Genomic DNA, 21,401 nt, shown 5'->3' with positions numbered 1-21,401 from the left:
ACAACACAATGGCAGACTGCCATGATCATTGTATCTTAGCTCTTAACAGAAAACAGAACTAAAGGAAGAGGATAAAACAAGCCCACCTTGCTAACCATCAGAAAGCTGGCATCTTCCAACCCTTTCCACAGGCTAGTACGAGACTCAGGTGTTGTCCAGTCTGCCAACTTCTGGCACTCACTTTGGTGCTGTGAACAGGACCATGATCAGTTCAAGCAGGAAAATTTGTGCAATACAATGACAATTTAGTCAGACCCCCGCCCCTCCAGGCAATGAAGGTGGCATTATTTATGGTCCAAACACTGGTGAGAGTTTCAGGTGGTCTGGGCTCCACTCTCAACACCATCACACAATTTCCTAGGGGAATGTAGTGCTCGTCTCCATCTATAAGACCAAGGTCATATCACATTTAGAACTCCTGTATAAATATTTAAATATAATAAAATTGTAAAATTTTAAGGAATATATAAACAGCTCAGGGCTTGAAGTTCAGCTGTCCACAGAGTTCCACTCAAATCAGAAGCAGCAATCCTTCTATGGAAACCCTTCTGAAAACCATTCTTGGATTAGGAATATTTCTTAGAACTCTGTAGGGACATAAATCAGTGCTGCTGATCTGCACGCTCTTACAGTTCAAAGTCTAGTAATGCTAAGCTGAATTTCATTGGCTGAGAATAACTATTTCCATGAGGAGATATTTCTAAATTAGGGATGCTTTTGGTTTTTTTAATGACTGGAAGATATTTTTGCATGCAATTTTGATTCTCATCTACACACTCCTGACTGAAAGTTTTTCCTGCTCATATTGTACAAGAATATAAAAAGAAAATGAATAAACAATGACTAAACAAACAAATTCAGCCTCTGCCCAGCAGATGTATGCTTTCTAATAGAAAAACAAAAATGTAAGAAAAAAGGTCAAATTATTTGATCAAGGTCAAAAAAGCAAGCTAGTGGGATAGCTGGGAGTAAAGTTGAGAACATGATTTCAACTGTAGATTTCAGAGTTTGAGGCCAGTAGCTCACCTGATAGACCTCCTCTTGATCTTGGGTATCTAAATGCATACTCCAACCTTAGAAATAAGTAAATCTTCCTAAACCAAAGTGAGAATGCTTTGAATAATGCCCCAAAGATGTTTCAGTGACTAGGAAACTAGCTGCTACAGTGAGAGGAGTTTCAAACTTATTCCTTCTGCAACAGCCTTTGGGATACCACACAAATGACAGGAAGTTTGGTAACCGAAGAGATTTCAGTAAAGCAGCAGCTGATCAGTCTTTGTCTCAGTTATATGTCTGAAACAGAGAAAAGAGCCCACTGTTCCCTGATTAGGCTTTACAGGAGATGCATTGAGCAACTCCACCATGATTATTTTGGAGGACAACTACTCTAAACACCACTGCACGACACAGTAGAAGGAACGCATTTTAAAACTATAATAGGAAGAGAGTCCTTTCAGATTGGTGTACTCATCCTCTCTGCTCATGTCCAGTTTAGAAGAACAAGTGGGAAAGAGACTGACTGTAAGGCAACAGGAGCAGCCATCATCATCTTCATCTCCAGCTGTTCCTCCCTCCCAGTTTCAAGTGCTTTCTGCACTAACACACATGCACGCCACAGGCAGCTGCTGTACCTGCTACACCACCACTAAGTGATTCTGAGTAATGGGAAGAGAGCCTCCTGCAGATATGCTCTTTCCTGAGCACACCTTTCATACAGAAGTTTGAGAGTTTCTCAGCTCAGACAATTCTTCAACGCAGCATAATAAAACCCATCCACATAGCCAAGGATCTGCCCTCAGCCAGCAGTAATTAAAATTAATCATTCACAATTATTTTCATGGGCATGTTCAAAAAAAGACACCGCCAGCTCGCTGAATCCTCAAAGCCGACAGACCTTGAAATAGGCTGTGGTCAGGTACAGCGCCTTCCTGGGTTCCAAGCAGTTAAAAACATGCTTTGCATATCGATTCGCCATCCCTCTTGCAGGACCCGCAGTGCTGACAGCCAATGCACCTTGGTCCTGCAGCCCAACACCTGAGCTGGCATCAACAAGGGGGACCAGTAAGGAAAGAGATTTTTGAGGTTAGTATTGCCATGCCTGTAATTACTGCTGCCCTGCTGGAATTCAGGGCTGTACAAGTGTTAGAATTTCTTATTCTTGAACCTCAGTGTCTTCTGAAACTCAAGATTCTCCCCATTTTCCACACATTTGTATTAAGTTTTTTAATCACTATCTTCCCTTTCAGCTTCACTGGTCAGTGCTTATGCTATTCTGAGGTAGAGAGGCTTCTAAGGTACAGGGTAGCCTGAAGGTTATTAGCTTCTGAGCCTCAAAAACTACTGAAGAAATTACATTTACAGAGGTAAAAGAATGAATAAAATTCAATGTAAGGCATTAGAACTGTCACTTTCTGGAACACTATTTACTTATACAAGCAATTTTTATGGGATTGAACATTTACTATTCATGATAGCAGCCTTGATCAATTCTGCTCCTTTGAAACTTACCATAAAACATAAAAGCATCTGTCTTATGTATATAAACCCAAAATTTGTAGGCAGTAAGACCAAGACTGTAACCACTGCAGAGAGAAAGCAGTCTCACACCTAACAGACTGCAGATCCCCGGGTATCAACCTGCATAGTGCTCCTTCCTTCCTAGCAACTGGAATATTGATTTTTACAATACCTACCGGGAAAAAAGGTTTTCACCAATAGGAGGATCAGGGTAATGGGATCGTCTGCTTCCCACCACGTGTGTTCTATAGTTGGAGCTCAAAACTGGACTAAAAGCAAGAGATGATGGAACATCCAACTTCTTACATTAATCACCTCTTGGCATGGCTTCCAGTCAGAAGACTTGAAAGGAACAGATACTTTCTCTCTGCTGAAATAGAGAAATGCCTGATAAATACAGTTTCCTTTTATCTAGAGTGATTTTTCTATGTAGGTATGATGTTTTGCAGGAAATAGGAGCACCATCTGGAGAGGGAAGGGCAGTTACACAGGCAGGGCTCAGGAAATCTCTCTCTTTAGGAAATTCAGCTGGAGAAGAGGTAAACAGAGAAAAACAAGTGCCGCACTCAAGCACAAAAGTCCCCGTGGCCATCATAACACTACAGCAAGTCTGAAAATGTCACCCCTAACTTCTTCATGTTTTATGCAAGGTACCAATTTATTTTTTTTCTACACTGTTTATTTATCCCACACTTCTATTGTATTGTTCACCCCATTTTTTAATCATCACAGTCTCCTAAATCACATTAGATCTTCATTAAGCCACTTTCCCACTGAAGATGGCAGTAAAGGCATTAGGACCCTAAAATTTAGGGCTCCCCCCTCAACCTCTCCTTTGTGCACCACTAGCCCTGCGCTTGCAGTGAGGCCTCCCAAGATGTAACTTTAGACCCGAGATGAATATTGCCAGCTCCTAGATCAGCTCTCACTTCATCCCCTCCTTCCACAGCCATGAGCATTTGCAGCTCAGAAGAGCAGTAGGGATCAGTGTCTCCTGCCAGGCTGCCAGGGAGAGCCCAGCCAGCATCACAGCTTCCCCCTTAGACTACAAAGCCTAACTGTGACTTGTGTACTTTATCTGTTTTTTGCCCCACCCCGCAAAATGTTAAACTCATCTGGAAGAAGGAACTCAAAAGGTGTTAAGAATAGAAATAATTAAAAAGGGTGGCAGCCTGATATATCCTCATATATTACAGGCTCTTATCCCTTTGGAAAGTTGAGACTAAATTAATCACAGCTAAAATATTTTACAAGCTTGTACAAACTGAACAGGGACCTTGACTGAACTCCAGCATGTGGGGAAAAAGAAAAAAGAGCAGAGGTGGAGAGAGGACTGTTAAAAGAGGCATGAGGAGCCCAAAGAACAACCTTGGAAAAACAAAAGTAGAATCATAGGATGGTTTGGGTTGGAAGAGTCTTTAAAGACCATCTAGTTCCCAACCTCACTCCCATGCGCAGGAACACCTTTCACTAGACCAGGTTGTTCAGAACCCCATCCAACCTGGCCTTGAAACACTCCCAGGGATGGCACAGCCACAGCTTCTCTTCAGGAAATAGCCAGAGCAGAGACAGCAGTTGGGTAGGCACACGTGTGCATGGAGGGGGATCATAGAATCATACTGACAGTAGAACAGTAAGAGAACAGTTGCAAACAGTTTAATGTGAATTGTGAAAGGTTTATTTTGCCAGGTTCATTGTAGCTGCTGACCAACCTTTCAGTGACAAAGTTCTGTTTAGCAAAACCTGATGTTTCTGACCTCTGAAGTAAAGTAAAACCTTTCACAAATTCATAGAATCAGCTGGGTTGGAAAAGACCTCCGAGACCATCAAGTCCAACCCTTGATCCAACACTGCTGTGGTTACTAGATCATGGCACTGTCGCATCCAGTCTCATTTTAAAAACCTCCAGGGATGGAGAATCCACCACTTCCCTGGGCAGCCCATTCCAATGCCTGATTACCCTTTCTGTACAAAATTTCTTCCTAATATCTAACCTAAACCTCCCCTAGCACTGCTTAAGACCATGCCCTCTTGTTCTACTGCTGTTGTCTGGGAGAAGAGACCAACCCCCACCTGGCTACAACCTCCTTTCAGGGAGTTGTAGAGAGTGATGAGGTCTCCCCTGAGCCTCCTCTTCTCCAGGCTGAACAACCTCAGCTCCCTCAGCCTCTCCTCCAGGATTTGTGCTCAAGTCCCTTCACCACCCTCGTTGCTCTTCTCTGGACCTGCTCCAGCACCTCAATATCCTTCCTGAACTGAGGGGCCCAGAACTGGACACAGTACTTGAGGTGTGGCCTCACCAGCACTGAGTACAGGGGCAGAATCACTTCCCTGGTCCTGCTGGCCACACTGTTCCTGATACAGGATGTAGCTCCCTGAAATTTCCCGGCTGTTCAACATAAAAAAAAGACATCCCAGATGTGCAGGCATTGACTTGTTCTCCTGAGCAGACATGTGGAGCAGCTCTGTCTGAGCAGAGATGAAAGCCCTGTATCCTCTTCCAACAGCGAGACAATCTTGCCAGTAATGGATTAAAGTGGTTTAAGTAACTATACATTTAATAAGGTCAAAAGGGTAATGACACAGTTACATTTTGATTGTTCTGAACTACAGATTGCTTTGCATTTTTGTTGCTGTTTTAAATACAAAAGTAGCACTTTTTGCCAGAGATGACATGGTGCAAGGATATAAGCAAAGCAAAGAACACAGGGAAAAGTACCATCTTTATTAGACAATACAGGTGAGCTTTCAGAGACCAGGACCTGCAGATATGAGATCTTCACAAAGCAAGGACTGTTGCTCTTTAAATATGCAAACAGAAATAGACATGTTTATATACACATATATATAAAAACTTCCTACCTTGCTTTAAAATCCAAAATATTTTCTCAGTGCTGCCAGTAACAAATAAAGTTCGAAGTTCTTTGGTTGGAGAAAGAAAACCATAGCTCAGAGAAACAGACCATGGAAGATCTCAGCAGCAAAAGATACCATTAGCTATTACCTACTGTGATTATGGAAAAATGCTATTTTTTTTTATTCTGCACCTCCCCTCTCCTTGCCATTCTTTTCATCCACCTTAAAAATGATTCTATGATTTAAGCAAATAGGGTCATTTGGGGGTTGTGTGCTCCTGGTTAAACCTCCCTGGCCCCTCCCCTGGGGAAAAAATAAAAAAATCAAAATCAATCAGCAAAAAGTTTACAGTTTACTAGTGTTCCCTTTCCTAATGCAAATTCAGAGCAGTTCCTGTAGAGACTGTAAACACCCACACAACTTTCCAGGTGGGGAAAAGAAAAAAAACACACACCAGTAAATCTAAAACAGTAATTTCTTTACCCTTTCTTTGCAAAGTGACTGGATATAAAATCTCTTGCTGTCCAAACCACTACACTCACGCACAAAGCCTTTGGCAGAAGGGCAAGATGTTTCAGGGCACTGTGAGGATTTTATGATTGTCTTAGCTTTCCTTGCACCCTGAACAGTCTGCATAAGCTAATAGCATTAGCTTACTAACAGATATATTAATAGGTGTGGGGGAAGGGAAAGGAAGAGGGAAAAAAGCCACTGAAACACATTCCACCTACACAAATCACTACTAATCATAAACTCAGGTAGAAAGCAAATTGCTTCTCCAGGACCAGGAGAAGAAGAAAAGAACAAAAAAAAAAAAAATTACTGAGGAGGGAAAAGCACCTATTTTTATCTTTTTCTGGAAATACATTAATCGCTGTGTTTATCGATCCATGACAAGGAACGAGAAAGCAAAAAAAAAAACCAACTGAAGAACTGCCACAACATCTTACAGTTGGTAATTTCGGAGTGATAAATATAACACTGGCCTCAGACTGCTAGAAGGATTAGATATAGCTGTAAAACAAGTAGTGAAGGTAACAGTTGCTGTTGGGTCTGGTGTTAGGATTAGAAAGCACTGCTAATCACAAGAAATGTAAAAAGATTAAGAGGTGACGGTTACCAGTAAGGTTTTAAAAACATGTAAATGCTGGAATTTATTTTGGGATTAAAATTCCTCAAAGAAAATAAAATAAAATAAAAAATAAAATAAAATAAAAAAAAAGGACAGATCATAAACAGCAGCCAGTTTCACCTACACTGCCCACAACCCACTCCCAAAGATTAGGAGAGTTAGAAAGTGTGGAAAAGTGAAACATATGTCATGGCTTACACTTAAGGGTTCTGGGAGAGCTTTAATAAGGAGAAGCAAATATTTGTATTCTGGCACCTATAAATTAACCACGGCAATCTAAAACCTATTTGGGTTTGATTTTGCTTACCAAACACCTGCCTGAACATAGCGAGTCACAACTTTGAGAGGCACTGTAACGGAAATGATGATGCCATCTCACATCTGCATCCTTGCAGCAGGAAGAATAAGACATCTTATGATCTCCTAGTTTGTTTCCAGATGGTTTAGATTCACCTCTGTGATCTGTTTATCTGTTAGTTATCAAGGATAAGCAAAGCTCCCCATATAAAAGAAGCCGGAGCGTGCAAAAGAAACCTCCCGGGGTGAAAAAGAAAAGAAAAAAAAAGAAAAAAGAAAAAAAAAAATCAGCTTACAAAGACCTCAAAATAAACACTATCTTTTGAAACCCAAATTTCAATTCTGGATTACAATTTTACTGAGAAGGCACTTTAACCACAGCATCATGGTCAGATTGCCTAGATCCCTTATGATAAAGTGCTCTCCATCAGCATCAACTGCAAAGTTCATCGCTGTCACCTTGGGTCACCAGCATCCCAAACCAGTCCATAGTACAACATCCTGAGGAGAACGCAGACCTCTGCAAAGCCCACCAGTTACCCCCCAGGCCTGATGGGACAGTCAGAAGTTGGTTAATGGTGAGGTCACCTAAAACTTGTCTCTCTCCCACTGTGTCCCAAACGTATCCAAGGATTTAGAGTAAAACTAAAGTGCCACCAAGTGATTTCATGAGCAGTGGCTCTGCTCGGCTGCATTTCCTCCTGGGCATCCAAGAAGCTAATTCAGACCAACCGCTCTTCACTCATCAGTTTACCTTCTGTAAATCTGGACCTTGATACTCTAGAGGTTGGGTAGTGCTGTGGAATAAGACCACTTCATCATTTTCTCCACACCTTTTACTCTAGCATTCCTGGTGCATCTGTCTGGATTTTCAGACTGTAAGACTGCTTTTCCCTTCTGTTCACTCAAACCGAACATTTTTTCCCAGATGCCTGTAGCAGAAGCAGAAATAACCATCTTCCAAGAGTTATAAAACAGTTGTATTAAATAATAGAGGTGAAAGCACTGTGTATGATTTCTGCAGAAGTCTTTTCAGTAGAACAGATAAATTTATTCACTGCATTATGGAACAGTTTGAGAAAACAAGATCATACAATGTACACTGCCTCTATTTAAATTGTTTCATTTCTATTCATGAGAGCTCTGATTAGATACACTGAAAATATCATCAGCAAGAAATAAATAATTCTGCCAAATTAATAGCTGTTGATTTCTTTTACCTGAAAACGTAAGTAGCATCTCATTCACAGTAGACAAAACTGCTATAATTTGGATATATCGATCTTGTTAGTTCAAGTCTACATAGCACACTGAGACAGGTGTGCATCTACATTTTCTTAATATCAAACACCTTCTATAAAATTGAAAGTTCTTTCATAAGCTGAGATGGGCTAGTATATGCTTTGCTTGGAGAGGCTTAGTAGACAACTAGGGTTTTTTTCCCTGTAGCTGTTTTCCCCAAATAGCAGGTTGAGAGAAATAAATTGCTTTAAATGCAGAAAATTGTTTAGAAACGGTATTTTAGGGAATACAGGTAAATTTTCTGTATCACAGAGAATTAAGCCAAGCTCAGCAAATGTTCTTTAATTAGAAGCACATTCAGAGAGGAGGCAGCTAGAAATAACCATCAGTAGCATCTTTACATAATGGGAACTACTAACCAACCCCAAACCAGGGGCTCTCCAGTACCTCCCTCCCTGTAAAGTATTTCGTGGAGAAGTGTAGAAAGAGGTGCAAATTTGTGCAAATGGAACGGAAGGTATTATTTAGCAGACAGATCTGACTAATATTTTCTTTGAGAAAAAACAGACTGAAAACATAGAGTTAATATATTAGTTTAGACATCGCGGAATGATGAATGCAGAATGTCTGCTCAGCTTATGAACAGAACTGATAAAAAAATCCTCTACATTTTGAAAAATTCATCCAAGAGTCGACAATGAATTCTTCTTCTAAAAATCAAATATAATTGCTGTAACATTTAAAAAAAAAATCTAAATGCATGGTTGAGTACCTTAAGAGCAGCCTGTTTGCACAGCAGCCAAGTGATACACCTCTGAGAGCTACTGTTAGCTACTGCAGGGAAGATAAATCAAGAAAATGCTGAGTTGAGGTGCAATTTGACAGTTATTAGCAGAATAGGAGTAATTTGATGAAGGAAAAAAAATCTGACAAAATATCAGTTCACAGCAACAGATTTTGGAAGCCTATTTGCACATAAATTGGAAAAAATAATTCTTGCATTAGAAACTGATGAAGATGAAACAATATACCCTAAATCCTAACATATTTGAAATTATTTTCTTTGATTCAAAGCTGATAATCCTGTAACAGGCAGTAACTAAACAAGGGCTTTACCAGACTTGCTCTGCATGTTGAAGAGACTGCACAGCCTGATCGTGATCTGGGGCCATTCAACTATTGGAATAACGGGATTTACTGCTATTCGCACCTTTGTTTTTGCCATTTGAAAGCATCCACAGTGCGCAGAACACTGGGCTGTGTTTTAAGCATTAGCGGCATAAATATCCCCTTGTGTACTGTATACTTCACCACTTCTGGCTTCCCGTAAATCAAGCATACAACCAATCATCTTTTTTATGTTGGACGCTAATGGCAACTCTATTATTCAAATTCAGGCTCCGCAGAGTCGCCTCTCGCAGGGATGTAAAGCAGCTCAGGAGCAGGCTTATGACTGAGCAAGGGAAGATTCAAATCTGGCCATGATTTTCCCACTACAACCCCACCACCTCTTTTCAACTTATCTGCATCTTTCAATTTATCTCTTCTGTGCAAAAGGCTTTTAAAATAAACCCAAACAACTCCTATAAGCAGGAAAATAAATTAGAAAGTCTTCTGCTCTTCAGGGACCACCTCTTTGTGTCCCCATAAATGTTCAGCGTAAATGTTTTTGCTCACATACTCCTAAGCAGAGAAGCTGTTCTTTACTGCATTACAATTAGACGCATAGATTAAGAGATATCTTTCATGTCATTATATCAAACTCTTCTACAAATATACAAAGGGATTTTATAGACTGTTGTCTTTTCTGCTTACCACTGAATTCTCACACTCAGCACAAGATGCAGTAAAAGGGAATGATACCTTCCCTGTGTTTACTGTGCCCACCAAGAATCATTAAAAAAACAAATAAAATAACTTAGACATAATTTCAGCAGCACAAACTGTTCTCCCGTGGGGTTTCTCTTTTTTTCTCCCCCTCCTCTCATCTTTCAGTTCATGAAGACAGAGAACATGAAAACTAAATGGATTTATGTGTAAATAATTCATGTTTTCAGGCACATCAAACTAATACCTAAGTTCATCCAAGGAGCTGGCCAGATTTAGCTGATTCCAGCGGTATTTTAAACAGCATTCTGGAGAGTTAGTCACAAAAGGTTGCGAGGAAATGCTGAACAGCTGTGTTGATAGAGTTGTTTTGAAACAACACGTGTTTTGAAACTCTACCTATCCTTACTGAACACAGCTGACAGGGAGACATTACCAGCTGTCCTGAACTGCCACTGCATTTTGGAGACTCATGCCCGCACAAGAGATGCTTTGTGAGTGGGGTGAGCTCTGGCACATCTTGGGAAGATGAAGAGAATTACAAAGGCTGAGCATTGTTTTCCTGCCAAGTGGTAGGAAAACATGTGGCAATATAAAGCATCTTCAGGAGCACAAGTCCCACAGGGCAGACATCCACACAAGCTGAGCTGAACCTACAAGCCAAGTTGCCTTAAACCAACGTCCCGTGGGGACTGGGAAGCGAAGGGATGGTAGTAACTCTGCTCTTCTTTAAGCCATGATGGACAATAGAGAGTATTTTGTGTATTTTTAAGCATCCTAAGTACAAACATTGGATTTATTCTTGTAGGGAGTCTAATAATTAACCTTTACTACACTTGCACTTCCAGTCATGTTTCTTGTGCTAAATAAACGATACCAAACTTGGTCAGCTAAAGAGGATGAAAAGAAAATCTGGGGACTTGAGTTTCGTTTTGTTTTTTACTCTTTTAAAAGCCAGAATCTAAACCTTTCCATTCTTCTTGATTTAATAACACAAGTGGTCTCTCTCCTGCACATGGCTATCAATGTGTCAGGAGTCTGCAAAAGCAGACCAGGGAAATAGGTCTTTCACACAACTGAGGTCTGTTCCTCTGATTTACAACAACTTCTCATTGTACAAATTGCATTAGAAAAAGCAACAAAGAAATACAATCAAATTTCAGGATATAACAACCATTTTAGTATCAGTGCTTTGCCTGCATAGGAAATGGTTGCTTAAAGTGAAGAAATCATTTTGCCTTGTGGAAACCTTGAGTAGGTTAGTAAACCACTACTGTACTAGAGATTAATTTCTGCAGTCAGGTTTGTATCTTCAAATTCACTGACGTGGAGATTTATTGCAACAAAACCAGAGAAAACCACTGGAGGGATATGTTGGAAGTGGAGCAGGACAAAAGGAAAACAAACACAGAAAATACAATATTCTTGGCTTTGCAGTGCAACTCTCATTGATTTATTCCAAAAGAGTTTGTGTTTTCAGTCTAAATTAACATGGCTCATACTCATAACCTAAATCACACAGAGATAAGATGTGGTGAAGAGTTAAGTTTTGCAGAATGATGCAAAACACTCATCCAAGCACTTTGGATGAGTTTCATTAGAAATACACCAAAATACCTTTAAGAATTATGATCTTAATGACATGCTTACTCTTGAGGGGAAATTTTGAGCCCTTCAGCAGAAAGCAACCTCACTGCAAGCAGGACTTCAATGGCTCTGAGGTACTGTTTATGCAGTGGGAGCTCTCTTTAAATCAAACATGTTTAAAAGTGTCCTTGTTCTAAAGTTGCCTATACTGGGCACCGCATCACAAATTTAGCCTTTCTGCTTTGCAGAGTAATAATTCTCACACACCCACATACGATGTCTGTGAGCAACACAGACACTTCCATCTCACTAATCTTTCCACATTACATGGAAAAATGAAGTGCCTCATAGTCCTTGTGTTGGGAAGCCACTCTAAAACTAAATGTGCAACATTTTCTGTCTATTAGATATGCAAAAACATAGGTGTGATGGTGTAAAAACAGGTGTGATGAGAAAATGTGCATTAATTGATTCTGACAAAGAACTACCACAAAGCAGTCCATCATCATAACGAAATAGGTAGTAATGCCTATCAAATTATAGTTCTGACCTTTGGTGATGTGGAAAACAGTATTTATTTCCTTCGCTCAAAAAGCAAAAAAACTTGCTGGAATCTCTTGCTTGAAAGTTCAAAATTGAAACTGTTCTCCCTCTAGCCTAGCTGACAGCATTAGTTGTGGAGAAGCTCGCTTCCAAAGGAAGTGGAATGTAAAAACAAAGTTGCTGTGACCTTAACAGTAATCCTGTTTGCATATTACAATACATTTTCCTACTATAACAAGGCAAAGTCCCTTGTGTTCCGGTCAGAAAAAGTCATCTTCCAGTAAAAGCATACTGTGATCAATAACATTTTCTTAATATATTATATTATCTCTCGCTGAAACACTTTTTCACTTGGCATTTCAGGCTGCCGACTAGGGGAAATTCATGACAAAACTAAGATAGTAAATGAGATACTGCAAATTAATTCCATCCAAGAGCAATCTTTTTATTTGTGAACAATTTGACAAGCCCATGTTGTCTGACTGCAGCAGAAGCTTTCTCAGCTTCAAATATACATGAAACAGAAGAATCTCTTCCACTACCATACCCATCTTCACTTTACCCTGCATAATTTTGTGTTGAAGTACATTATATTTTCAACAACCATCTCTGAGACCAGAATTGGTGGGGCATACCTTAAATATTAGTTTAGAAAATAGACTGAGAAGTCTGCCATATCAATTGTGAGATTCTGTTTACAAGTTACAGCCCAGAGCATGGCAGAGTGCAGCAATTCTGTGCTTCTGAAGAGGTTTTGCCACCAACTCAACTGCAACCTGATGCTGAGAAGGCCCAAGTGATGCAAGCGACAGCCAAAGGATCTCAGTTTGGTACAAGCAAAGTTCAAGGAGAGCTTTGGCACAATGGGCATTAGGGTGCAGTACTTCTCTATCCGCATGCCTGAGCTCACTTTTGCTATGATGAACAGTAGCTTTATTCCCCCCTTGGAGTTCATGTCCTTCTGCAGGCTGAGAGGGTGACCCGATGGCACACAGCCTCCCGTGTCAGAGGCCACCATCATTTTAGTAACAGCAGTTCTGGATTTACTGCGAGCAACTGGTCTTCTGCACGGTCCAGAAAGGCATGATCCAGCAAAAAGCCTTGAGTGCATGCAGGATATTGTCAGTAGGATTACTTACATGCACCTGATCTCGGCACAATTAGGTGAAGAATCACTGCTGTATTAATATTTCAGCATAAGGATTAAGGGGCAGGCAGCTGTTGAATATTCATGCTATAGCAATGCTCTCTGTATGAATTCTCTAGCAGGAACATGTAAAGGCTTCACCATTACCCCAAAGAGTTTACCATCCAAAACCCCAATTAAAGAGATACTTTAGTATGTACCCTGTTTTAAGCTCACAGGGCAGGCTCACTGACTAATTGTATTCTTACAGTGAAGGATGTGCTCGATTTTTTTACTATATCAAGACTCATGTTGAAAACAACATAAAAGGAGTGGGAGAAAACAGATGAAAATTTAATTTACATCTGCAAATCCCAACACCTCATGAGATCAGAAACATGTAAAGGGCCAAACAACTCATCTACCCAAGAAGTCATTCATAAAAGATAAACATCCTTTTTAAATGTGGAGGAAATTCATGCAGGGAAGATGCACAGTACTCAACTATGAAATAAATCCAAAAAGCATCAGATACATTTGTGAGAAAGAGAAGGCAAACATAAAATTGGTCCCACTGATAAGCAGGAGCACAGATGACATTATAAGCAAACTGAATGGGAAGGATAAAAGGACAAAATAATCAAGGATTTGAAGGACAGGACAAAGTTTGTGGGGGTTCCTGGTTGTGGATTTTTTTTTAAACAAAATAAATTAGGCAGCAAATCTTCATGTAAATGAGCACTTATAAAACAGCCTTTCTAGGTGAATCATTTCTTTTACGATTAATAAAATCTGCAATCTGAGTAACAACGTTCTGATGACTTTTTGCCATTTGCAATTATCGCTCATCCCAGAACCAAAAAACTCATTATTATTAAAGCTGACAAAAAGAATACTTAACTACTTGTATGAAAGGACTTAATTTTTAAAAGAATCTCAAATTTCTAAGCTTTGTTTCTACTTCGAAATCTTGAATGTGAAAAATGAGGCCATCCTAGCAACCCTTGTGCATGTCACCTTCTATTTCCAACAAGTAATTTGGATAAAAGCATCTAATTTGTACAGTAACACAACGCATTACAGAATAACACTTTGATTTAAAAGCAGCCTACAAAGACTATGGAGTTAACATAAAACCCGTGCACCTACAAACATACAGTTTATACCATAAAATACATATTTTAACCTTTGTTATAGCAGTTTTCTCCCAAGTTACTAAAAGCATTTAACAATTTGTGTAGGACTCGTAGCACTCTCGTGAATAAAAGTATATAATTTCTATTTTAATGGCATGGAAGCTGAGGCACAACTATTACTACGACAGCTGTGGTAGAGATAGGAACAGGACCCATACCTAGTTCCAAGCTCAGTGACTCAATTCAGGTCTGTTTGACATGTATTATCTACAGGTAGAAAGGAACACAGGTATTTTGGTTTTGGCACCTACTGAGATATTAGTGTGAGTGCTGTCTGTGCCTCACTCCATCCCTGCTCCCTGACATAACAGCACAGTAAAATTAGAGCCCTGCTTAAGAAAAACCCAAAACTCCAACCAAGGTGCTGTTAAATGGAGTTAAACATAAAAAATACTGCCTGACGCAAAAGTGCCTGGCAAACATTGATCTTTATAAACACAGATCTCCAGCCTGTCATGATTGGCATGCGTAAACATCTGGAGTAGATGGTAAGCCAGAATCTTCCTGGGGCATGCAGTAAGAGAAGGAGCAGGCACAAGACACGTCAAGGGAAAATCTGGGAAGATTTAAGGAAGAAAAATTCAGAGTGGGTGCTCAACCAGCAGAAGGCTGTCTGGGGAGGGTGTAGAGCCCTCGACCTCAGCGGTGCTAAAGGACTTGCTTGAATAAGGACACAGCCCTGAACAACCTGCCCTGCCTCTGCAGTTGGCCCCTGCAGATGACCCCTCTTAGGTCTTTCCCAAAGTGAATTGTTCTTTGAATACCATACCAAAGACAAGTGAGGTGCTATTTGTTTTCTTTGCTGCATCCCAAAACTTATCACAAATTCACACAGGAAGTGTGACCTTGATTTCTGTGACTAATTTTTCCTACTTCATTCATCTTTCTCCTTCTCCTGAAAAGGGTGAAACAAAACAAATCCAAATCTTTGCTTTCACCTATGTGAAAAGTACAAAAAATGAAAAGCAAAATGCAATCATTGTGTTCAAGTTCCTAAACGCACACTGTCATGTGAGGTCTTGCTTTGAGTTTACACACCTTCCTGACCCTCTCTCCTCATAAGAAATACTCCAAAAACCAATCAGTCTGCTGTGCAGGAAGACCCACGGTTATTAAAATAACTTAATCACCAAAACAGCTCTCAACTTCTTCATTTCAAATTCCTCCCTACCACCCGCACTTTCATAAGAGGTGCTGCATATGGTGAAAACTAATTCAGTCTGAACCAGAAAAAACTGGGGTTAAGTACCTCTTCAGCTGGAATACAAAAATTGCAACCACACGTGATTGTCAGGATATACAGGGCTACAGTCAACATGCAGAAATACTTTTTATATCCTTCAGAAAAACTAAGTGAATTAAAAGGCCTTTTAAGGGGAACAGCTGAGTTAGGAATATCCAAAAATGGGTAAGACAGACAAGTATTTAAATCCTACATGCAGCACATTCCCAGAAGGAGACAAAATCCATCTGGGAACTCAAGTCCTTTTCAAACAACTTCTCATACATAACAGAAGCCTTCAGGAGGAAGACTGGACACAACTGGCTTCTCATTTCCAAATTACTATTTTTTTAATTTTTTGTTATAACCGGATCACAGCCACCATGGCAGAAGCACCCAGGGGCATGACAGCCTAAGAAAACCACAGCATCACAGAATGTGCTGAGCTGGAAGGACCTACAAGGATCATCAAGTCCAACTCTTAGCCCTGCACAGGACCATCTCCAAGAGTCATGTATGAACACACTGGGACTCTCCTTTCATGGATGTGAAACTAGAGGAAAATCAGCCACTTGAACAGTGATATTTGGGTGCCCGAGTCACTCTGCAGTAATTGGATATTCAGCCTAAGCCTACCCGAGGCATTTCATGCTGATGTGACTAGGCGATGTGGCAACTTATCACAAGCTAGATTTGCCAGACAATCCCCACCACAGAAAGTGAATTAAACTGTCACTCATCACTGTATGAATTGCACCAGTGTAGCTATTTTTTCATGAGTTGGACAACACTCCTTTGAATTAAAAACAAAACATTTTGTCACAAGTTAAAGTCTTCATCCTCCTTTCTGTACATTCTCTTTTCCTTTTCACTTCTCTTACTTACTTTGTGCTCAACTGTTTTTTTCCCTAACTTAGTATGTTTAACACTCTCTGCACCACTTACTTGCCTCAATGCCTTCTTTTGTTCCCCTCCTTGGTAGATATTAACAGGGAATTTGCACATGAGCTCCAGCCACCCTGGCTGAACTAGTAATTATGATCTCAGCACTGAACTACTGATGCCCTCTTGGTCCTTCCCCTAAGGCACCAGTCAGCTAAGCTTGCAAGAGCACAGGACTATGTCTCCTTTCCCCAAGGAACATCTGATCAGCATGTAAAGCAAAGGCTGAGATTGTATTTCTGAGTGTCTGTTCTCTGGCATATCTCCCAATATACATGGTCTATTAAAATATAGGAAAAGCAGATACATTACTCATCATGGGGGCCCTGAAAAAAGAATAAAAATGTGGAGAACGTTTGATTTAACTACAATTACAGTTGTTGGCATCTGCAATTTGCAGCATCACACACACATGCAGGGTGAAATATAAAGAAGGAATATAAAATACAAGCCTTGTTTCAGACTCAATTTCCAGCAACAATTTCATGTATGTATTATTATAATATACACTACTTATGGCTGTGTACTGGCAGCACAGAAAAAAAGGATTAAATACACTCTCCCATGCACACTTGAACACACCCAAGCATACACACAATTTCCTGTTCTATTGTGAATACACTAATGACAGGAATTGAAAAAGCTTTTTAAATTATCAAAGCTACATGGAAAGCTTTAAGCTACTTGCTCATGGTAATAAACCCACTTCCAAGAGTGTTTCACTATTTCCAAAGTGTAGCTCATACACATTTATGGCAAGAGGTTGCCAGGAACATTACGATGAAGATGCACTGGGGATACTGAGGTGTTCAATAAGGAATCCTGTGACGAAAGAGTAAATACTGGAAGTAAGGAATGCATGTCACTGTATGAGAAAGATTAGAAAGACTGAAAATATGCAAAATAAAACAATACAGGACTTGCTGGTCTCGGCAGACAGCAGGGACAATTTGAGCTGGCAACATGCCCTTGAAACAAAGGCCAAGTGGGTCCATCCTGGGCTGTGTTAGCAAGAGCACAACCAGCAGGTCCAGAGAAACAATACTTCCCCTTCAGGCAGGACTTGAGCCCACCAGAACAAGGTGGCTTTGACAGACTAGAGCAAGTCCAGTGGAGGATATTAGTGGCTACATCACGGGTCTCCCACAGATCTCACTGTTTCACAATTCCCCAAAGGGAAGGTGTAAAAGAAGGCAAAGTGAGCTTACTCTTGAAAGGGCAGAGGTATGACAAGAAGAAAGAAGCTGCAACAATGAAAATTCAGATTATAAATGAAGAAAATACCCCTCATGAGGTGGTGAAACATGGCAACAGGGATCTTAATATATAAGTTTTGGAGTCTGCACCCTCAGAGATATTCAAAACCCAATTGGATGTGGCCCTGGGCAACCTGTTTTAAGGGACCTTGCTCTGAGTAGGAGGTTGGACTAGACAACTGTACAGGTCTTTTCCAGCCTGAATTATCCCCAAAATTTAAGTATCTGGATGGGAAAAGCCAGAAAGCTGGTCAAAGGAGGCCAGGAGGACAAGAAACAGCATAAAGGAACAGGATTAGCTCCATGACAAAAAAACAGAGAGGAATGCAAAAAAAAAAAAAAGCTAGAAAAGGGGTTAAGCAAGAAAAATAGGAGGTTGAAAAAGAAGGTGAAAGCAGAGGATTAAGACTGGGAAAGGGGTAGAAAAAAGAAAAATCAAATCTCTGTTCACTAAATAGCACTTTTCTCCCTTAGGCGGGAGGTAAAAAATTCCACAAGAGTCATTCAACAATGAAGTCAAGTATTTAAGTTTCTACTCTAATGTGCAGAGTAGAATTGGATAAAAGAAGTAATCAGTTCTTCCTTTCCCCTCACCATGCCCCCAAGAAACCAAGTAACCTTTAATCTCCCTTTTCCAAATATTTAAACTTGATCTTGCAAACTTCACAGATATTTTAACTATGTACACTATGAAGAATGTTTCATTTGTAATATAAAAATACTTGCACATTTACCAGCTTAAACATCAAAGTTCACCAGACCCAAACAAGCCTCTTAAAGCTTGTTACAATTTTATAAGATATAGCCCCATGAATCTAGGCCTATATACACAAAAAACTTTGTTCCCTCTTGGAGCTACACCACCAAATTCAAATACTCCTGATCAGGTTTACAGCGTTAGCATTTATCACGCAACAATATTTTTCTATTGTAACACAGACGCTCAGCTGCACGTGCTACAATAGGGACTTGCTGCTGTCACTGAAAGGGAAAGCACAGCCCAAATTGTGTTTGTGTAAGAAAACAAGACACCACAAAGAAAAACACAGAGATATCTGCACACTTACCCTGCAATATCCTGAATCTATATCAAAATCAGCCTCAGGCGTAACAGTCAGTAAACAGGACAGCAAACCCTTGCATTTAGCAGAAGATTTCTGGGAAGCCAGATTACCTAGAAAGAGTTGAAAAGAGTGATTTTAATACACAAAGATGGAATCACCCATGCTTAATGAGAATAGGCTTCATGATGAGTCACAGCACCAGCAAAAAACCAACTGTACAATGGGAGACCACCATGATTGGCAGGAAGAATTTAAACTCCAGAAGGTGCCAGAAATTTGTTACGAAGCAAAGAGAGTTAGAGGCTGGTAGACACTAAGGGTTTAGCAAAGAACATCTAATACCCAAGATAACATGGTGTTAACCCTCTAATAAAGGATGTGGAGGAGACCAGAAAGAGCACGATATTTCGCTTAATTAGTTGCTATCAAAGAGAGGAAGAGTTCAAGTACTTGCAAAAACAAGGCAATCTAAGACTATTTAAAGGTGTAATAGCATTCTAGAGTCTTTGGTAACACAGGGTTTGCCTATGAAATCAAAATAATCCCTGGAGATAAATTTAAAGGAATATATCTCATTTTAATGCCCAGAGTAAAATGACTATTCATTAAAGCAAAGCAGTTTTATCCCTATATTCTCCATCTCAGATGCAATACATATTGAAGTAATCTTTATGACAGGAAGTGGCATGTAATCCTGCAAGAATGAACTGCTGTCGTTATCTGCAAATCAATACAATTTTTTTTAAGTGGATATAACAGTACCTATTGATTTCACGTTTTTAGCACCGGAGTTCCAGTTTCTACCAAGAAGATTCTTACAATGACAAGATTGCAGCATATGTGTAATTGAGTTGATAGAAACTAATCTGAAGTTTACAGTGCACTTCTCTCTGGAATGCAATCAGAGCTTCCCTACCATTGCCTCAGCTTACACTTTTTTTAATTTTATATACATTTGATGTTTAGTGTAATTATAATGATTTCGAAGTGGTAGAGAAGCACTTCACTAATCCTACCTGCAAGCTGCACAAAGTTTACCATGCCAAACATCCCCTTGGAAGGTATCTCCCTATCCTGCTAGCATGTTATTTCAGAATATTTGAGTGACTTTTGCTATGTTTAAATAGCCTGATCAAATAATTTCCCTTGTGAAAGCCTAAAACTGGCTCAGTGCTGAATAGCTACAGCTCAAAGAGGTGTGGTGGGGGTGAGGATGGTAAAGAAGCAACACACAGTAAGTTGTTTATCCAAGGTCACTTTGTGGATCTATCAGGCAACGAGCTCCATTAAGAGCTTAATGAAACTGCTAAATTTCTACTGTATTTCTGCAAATGAAGCATACAGCAACTTTGGCTTGACCAGCTGACCAATAGCTCACGCTACAATGAATAGCCTGTAACTGGCTGAAAGGCACAACACACCATCACACCGAGGAAGAAAGAAAACAAAGATCAGAAGATCAGACCACTAAAAAAATAGTTTAAAGGGATGGGATTAGGGCCAGGTGAATGACATCCCAAATCAGGTTAGAAAAGCAAAAACCCTGACAGAATTAAATCTGTCCAAGAACATCAAGGGTAACCACAAATGCTTGTATAGGTACGTTTGTGAAAACAAGGAAGACTAAGGAAAGTCTTGGCCCTCTCCATGAGGAAATAGAAGACCTAGTTACCCAGGATATGGAGAATGTTGAGGTACTCAACAACTTTTTTACCTCAGTCTTCAGCAACAGGTACTCTTCCTAAGCCTGTTTTCTTTACAGGTCGAGACTCATTTTCAAATGAGGATTTTCAAACAGCTGATCTACTTATTTATCTATTTAACACTTCTTGAATACATTGTTGAGACATTTTAACTGAGTATTTCTGACTTTCACAAGACAACTAAAGAATATAGCATGGACTGCCTAAAAATGTTCAAACAAAAATAGAATCCATTTTTTTGTTTTGCTTCTTGTATTTTTGAAAAGAGCACTGTTTTCATGCAGCAGTTCATGGAAGGGAAAGAAAAAACTCAAGGGAGTAATTTCTGTTTTGCATAGTGACTCATCATATCATAGTTACCCCACCATCTCCCAAGGCAACACGAGACCAGAGCTGCTCTGGAAGATCTCCTTAGGGAAATATCCACTTTTCAAAGCCATCTCAGGACTCTTGTTCCAGGACTTCACAGAACAGAAAAAAAATCTTTGACAGTAATAAAAAATAAAATGGGTTTCAGTAGGGAAGAAGCCTGAGAAGCCAATGACAGCTTTACATGAAGGAAACCTTTTTCTTTCCCACCACAATAAGGAAAGACATGAAGAATATTTACAAAGTGCATTGCACGCTCTAGACGGCAGTGTGATGTGGAAAGGCAAAACAGAACTCACAGCTGGACATGGGACATCTGAAGAAAGAAGAATCAGAAGGAAAAAAGGAGCAAAAAAAGCAACAATCTGTCCATGAAAATGGCACATAAAGACGGGGCCAAAGTTCAAAATCTGTTTGCTTAGTCCTGGACACACCGTTCAAAAGAAGTATAAAAATTATTACATGGGGAAATACAAAGATAGAATGGTCTTTAACATGCTGCAATTTACATTATTTACTAGC

At 39.9% G+C, this 21,401-nt stretch overlaps 1 protein-coding gene across 4 annotated transcripts in view; it reads right to left on the bottom strand.

Moving 5' to 3' along the window:
• The window catches only part of KLHL29 (kelch like family member 29), a 394,046-nt gene that overhangs the window by 307,112 nt on the left and 65,533 nt on the right, over nt 1-21,401 (bottom strand). For all 4 annotated transcript variants that reach the window (XM_027641022.1, XM_027641020.1, XM_027641024.1 and 1 more), the window contains exon 2: nt 18,811-18,917. The gene's annotated coding sequence lies outside the window, so the exon portion shown is untranslated. The remainder of the gene's footprint in view (nt 1-18,810; nt 18,918-21,401) is intronic.

Source organism: Corapipo altera, unplaced genomic scaffold (assembly GCF_003945725.1).
Source record: "Corapipo altera isolate COAL_440 unplaced genomic scaffold, ASM394572v1 46, whole genome shotgun sequence".
In the NCBI taxonomy this organism is placed as follows: Eukaryota; Metazoa; Chordata; class Aves; order Passeriformes; family Pipridae; genus Corapipo; species Corapipo altera.
This window is presented reverse-complemented; position numbering and strand designations above follow the sequence as displayed.